This window comes from Phodopus roborovskii, unplaced genomic scaffold (assembly GCF_943737965.1).
Source record: "Phodopus roborovskii unplaced genomic scaffold, PHOROB, whole genome shotgun sequence".
NCBI lineage: Eukaryota > Metazoa > Chordata > Mammalia > Rodentia > Cricetidae > Phodopus > Phodopus roborovskii.
The window spans coordinates 31,565,016-31,571,015 of NW_026126459.1; positions in this window are offsets into that span (position 1 = coordinate 31,565,016).

Consider the following 6,000-nt stretch of genomic DNA (forward strand, 5'->3'; position numbering starts at 1 on the left):
AGGATTTTGCTATGGTTTTTATATGTGTCTCATTTTTATGCACCAGGAAAAGTCCTTAATGTCTAATGTCCTTTGCTTCAAATCTTCGTGAAGCTGTACCTCTCCAGGAGGTGTTTTTGGAAATAATTCAAACTTCAGTAAGAATTGTTTTTACCCAGGTTAATCAGATACTTCTATTGTCAACCTGTCTGGGCACAGTTTTATTTTCCATTTCCTCTGATGCCTGTGAAAGAAGAAACGTTTAAGTGTAAACTCCATGGGGTACATACCCCATTGTCTAACATAAGGAAAGTGGAAGGAAGTTAATTTGAGGGCAATAGTGGAAAGTTTTCTATTACTGAGTGAAAGTGATAGGCTAGACATCTGAATATGTACAGTAGTATGTTTTTAACTATTAGAATACTTGTGAGGACAAAAAGAATTCTTCAAAAAGAAAAATCACATGAATAAGATGTCACATTATTTCTTCATTTTCCACTACAGACCACTTCATGATTTATAATACATTTATATTCTGATTCAACACTGGGGAATATCACTTATTTCAATGACAAGTGCTTCCACAGCGTCTGAACTGCACAGTCTAGGGGATGACATCATGCTTGCATACTGGACTTATTTGTGTTTGCCTCGCTGCTTCTTTGCCATCTCTTCATTGTCACAATCATCATTATGAATTATAAGCTTCTTACCAATAATTTCAATGACCTCAATTTCCTCCACATTCTTCTTTAGTGCATGATATGTTCATTTTACTTCTTAACATCTTTCACATTTTAGCAAAGTAGTCATTTAAAATGTATGCAGAGCTGGGAAGTAAATTACTAGGTCAAAGGGCATTTCAAGATGATTGAAAAATGTGCTCATGAACTGTTGCCTTTTCTCTCTCACAGTCTGACAGAAAAGTTTCTGGAAATAAGATATTGCAGGTAAATATTAATGTATTGTATGTACATTCTATCTCAATGTGCCCTTCTTTAATATTTTTGTATCATTATCCTCATTATGGACAAGTATTATATAGATAAAGCTTGCTCCCACAAACCATTTCAGGATTTTATTCCCTGACAGATTATTTATAGTTATGGTTCCATAGCAATGTATGCATCTTCTTCAAACTTTGCTGAAAACTTTCACCTGTTGTTTACTAACTTTATGTATATTCCTGTACATGCTATCTGAACTTGTGCATCTCTCAAAGAGATTTGAAGTAGTTAATACTGATATGAAAAATAAGAATTCTGATTTTGAAGATCATAGCATTGTCATTGAGAGTGTGGTTTCTGGTTACAGTTACACAGGTGTAAATATTTAATGGCATCAGTATTATTGTTCTTCATAGTTCAGAACTTATGGAATGAATCTCTATCTCTCTATACATACATACATATATATGCTTTAAACATATGTCTCTCTATTATACAAGTTCTCTCCCCCCCTCTGTGTGTGTGTGTGTCACAGAAATGAGAGTCTCCCAGAAAGACAACTGAGAGGCCGTCTTCCTGCCTGCAATGTATAGTCAATCATTCCTTTCCTCCGCAGAGCCTTAGGCTTCATTTCAAATGATATATACATGTTCTAGTTGATACATTTTACTAAGTGCCTCTACATCTCCTCCAAAAAGAGCTTTGTTTTAGGCCTGAAATGTGTACCAGATTCTCACTATACATTGTCTCATTTTATCTCTAAACATCAAATTATTTTTCCCATTTTGCAAAACATAAAACTAATTCATTAGAATTTAAGCTACGTATTCAAATTCATCAGCTGCATATTGGTAGTATGGAGGCTGCTGGTGACAAATGATAGTTCCAGAATAGGAAGCAAGAAGAGAGATGAGGATGCCATGGCATGAAGAATTTATAAAAGATGGAGGCTGTCATAGATAAGGAGAAACAAGAGTGGGCCAAGAATAAACTTTGAAAATTGCACCATTCAGATCTGGTCCAACTCTATAGGTGTCAAAGGCATAATCACAGTCATTTTGTCAGGATTATAGTTTGGTCACAGGGTGTATGAAAAGGGTAGTTTCATTTTTCTGTGATCCAGAGTCCAGAGGATGAACTCCACTTTAGACATAGAGAATTAGACTGTAGTAAAGAATGGTCAACCTAATATTAAATCTACAATTGTTATTATGATTGTATAATCAAGTGATTATACAATACCCATATATATTCATTAACCATTCACACATTTTATTATGCAGTAAAGGGCATCTCAAAGTTCACAGAAAAAAAGAAATAAAAAGATCAAGTTTCTGGGAGCATACCTAACAAACTTGGAGTAGATGGTTAAAATTAGCCACAGGGGCTTTCTTTGTCTAGGCCCACTAGCAATTAAAGCAACTGTATGTAGGCAGCTAGCAACACAGTTTTATCATCTAAATTTACATATCCACAGAAACATCTTAGAAATTTGACATATTAACCGTTCATCATGTATCAATCAAAATATAAATGAAAAGATTGTGATGAACTCATGTATTGTGATAGCTATTCATTACCTTGATGGAATATAGAGTCACCATGGAAATGACCCTGTAGATATGGCTGACAGAGTTTCTAGATTGAGTTATCTGACATGGAAGATTTTCACTAAGCCTGGATGGTAGCATTTTATGAGTAGGTTTCTGAACTGAATGGAAAAGATGAAGGATTTTAAGCAGAAATCATCTCTTTTGCTTTGCTTGTAGACACAATGTCACCAGCTGTCAGAAGATATGGCATTGATTACTTTCCCACCCTTGTGGACAAGACGTTTAAGCTGTGAAGTGAAACAAAGCCTTTACTGTGAAAAATTCTGAAAGTTGGATATATATATATATATATATATATATATATATATATATATATATTGTCACTATAGAAAGAAAAGTAACATGTGAAACTTTATATGCTTTTTTCTTGTCTCCTGATGGTGCTCTGGAATTTTCCCTGATGAAAATACAAAAAGATTTTACCATAGCTGTATCACTCTATATTACACGGAAATTGTATTTAGACAAAAGTGTTAAAGAAATAAAGCAAAGTTCCCTGAGGACAGAATCAAGGCTGTGAGACTTTTAAAATGACAAAAACACTATATAAATTTGCACAGATGAAAATACATATTCTATATATTTATTTTTATCTATTCTTTATCACATGGGTGGAACATCCTGCAGATAATTGTTAAATTCATTTGATATAAAATGTCATTTAATTCTGAGGCTTCTGTATTTATCTTTTGTTCAGATAACTTAAAGAACATGGAGTGCTGAAATCACCTACTATTACTGGATTTGCAATAATCAGGTTCTTTATTTTCATTAGTATGGCTTTTATTTGAATTGGCTGCATCAGAGTTTGGCACATGCATTCGTAGAATTGTGATATATTTTTTATTAATTGATCCATTGATTAGAATGAACTACAATTATTTGTCTCTTCTGAATAGTTTTATTTTGAAGTGTGTTTAATCAGAAACTAGAATGGCCATGACTGTTTAAATCTGGAATCTATCAGCTTGGAATACATTTTTCTATCCTTTCACTTTTTAGCTGGCACCTATATTCAAAGCTGAGTTTCTTGTAGACAACAGGAAGACAGATTTAGTTTCTTAATCAGTTCAGCTAACATTTATTATTCATTGGACAGTTGAAGCCATTAATATTTTCAATAATTAGACTTATTATTAAAGCATGAGTATACTTAAATAATTTTAATGGTGCTTGCCGATTTGTGTCCATTTTTTTCTGTAGTATGATAGCTTCATTTGTTCTTTCTCTGGCCTCTTGGCTCTTGTTCTTTTATGTTCAAAGTATCACTTCCAGTATTCTGTTTATTATTTTTGGTTGTTTTATTTTGACTTTAGATATTATTACTTATTTAATGTTTTGTATAAGATGGAAAGTCTTTCTCCTCCAACAACTATGGTAGTTTCTCCTACTGGTTACAAGTGGCCTAGGTTGTCCCTCAGTCTTTAAAAACTTGGAATGCATTGCTCTGGGGTCTTTTGGATACCAGTGTTTCCACTGAGAAATCAGCTGTTATTCAGATGGGTTTCCTTTTATATGTGACGGGTGTTTTTCTCTTGCAGCATTCAATATATTTAATATTTTGACTATGATATCCATAAGTTTGTTTTTTTAATGTTTTGAGTTTTTGGTTTTCTTGGTCATAAATACTAAGGGTTCTAAACTTTGAGGAGTATTGGTATAAGCTCTTCTTTGAATATTAGGTAGAATTCTGCATTAAAATGCCTGGGCTATTTTTGGTTGGGCGACTTTTAATGACTGCTTCTATTTCATTAGTGGTTATAAGTCTGTTTAAATTGCTTATGTGTTGCTGATTTAATTTTGGTAAGTATAACTATTCTGAAAATAATGCATTTCATTTAAATTTTCAAATTTTGTAGACTACAGGTTTTTTGAACTATGGCATAAAAATTCACTGGATTTTCTCTGTGTCTGTTGTTATCTTATTCTTTTCATTTCTGATTTTGTTAATTTGCATTTCCTATTCTTTTTATTTAGTTTGGAAAAAGGATTGTCTATTTTGTTGATTTCCTTGAAGAACCAAGTCTTTGTTACATTGATTGTTTCTATTGTTTCCTTTGTTTCTACTTTATTGATTTCAGCCCTCAATATGATTATTTACTGATGTCTACTCCTCCGGGGTGAGTTTGCTTCTTTTTGTTCCAGAACTTTCAGTTGTACTGTAAATTCTCTAATGTGACTATTCTCCAGTTTCTCCCTATGGGCACTCAGTGCTATGAACATTCCTCGAAGTACTGCTTTCAAAGTGTCCCATAAGTTTGGGTATGTTGTGTCTTCTTTCTCATTGAATTCTTAGAGGTCTTTAATGTCTTCCTTTATTTCTTCCTTGACCCAGGAATGGTGCTATGTGCATTGCTCAATTTTCATGAGTTTAGGGTTTCTGCAATTTGTGTTGTTGTTCAATTCTAACTTTAGAGCATGGTGGTCTGATAAAATACACATTTTTGTATCTGCTGAGGTTTGCTATGTTGCTGAGTTCCATGTCCCTGAAAAAGAAAGTATATTTTTTGTGTTTGGATGGAATGTTTTAGAGATGTCTGTAAAACCCATTTGGGTCATAATTTCTGTTAGTTATTTTGTATCTTTGTTAAGTTTCTGTCTGGTGGTCCTGCCTAGTGGTGAGAGTGGGGCATTGAAATCTCCCACTCCAAGTGTGTGAGGTTTATTTTTAAATCACTGTGTTTCTCAATATCCACCTTTATATATATATATATATATATATATATATATATATATTTATATATGTGTGTGTGTGTGTGTGTGTGTGTGTGTATTATTTTATATATCTGTCCCAGATCTATCCCAGTTCCCTCTCCCTGCTTCTCATACCCCCCCAATCCCTCTTCCTGTCCCACCACCTCATCCACTCTACAGGGAGGGTGATGCCTTCCAGAATGGATCATCAAAATCTATCAAGTCATATAAATTAGGGTCTAGGCCCTCCCTCCTGCCTGGCTAAGGGAGTATCCTTCCATGGGGAATGTGTTCCCAAAGTAATTTGATGCACCAGGGTTACATACTGATTCCACTGTCAGAGGTCCCTTAGACTGCTTAGGCCTTCTAACTGAGACCGATGTTCAGGGGGTCTGAGTCAACAAAATGCTGGTTTCACATCTATCAATCTGGGGGTCCATAATTTCCCCCTTCTTTGGGTCAATTGTCTCTGTGGGTTTCTGTACCCTTGTCTTGACCCCTTTCTTATCATTCCTCCTTATCTGCAACTGGTTTCCAGGAATTTGGCTCAGTGTTTAGCTGTGGGTGTCTGCTTCTGTTTCTATCAGCTACTAGATAAGGGAATATAAATTAGTTATCAATCACATTATCAGGGAAGGGCATATAAGGTAGCCTTTCCACTTTGCTCAGATTGTTAGTTGGGGTCATCCTTGTAGGTCTGTGGACATTTCTCTAGAGTCAGTTTTTTCTTCAAACCTATAATGGATCCCTCTATTATGGTATCTCAT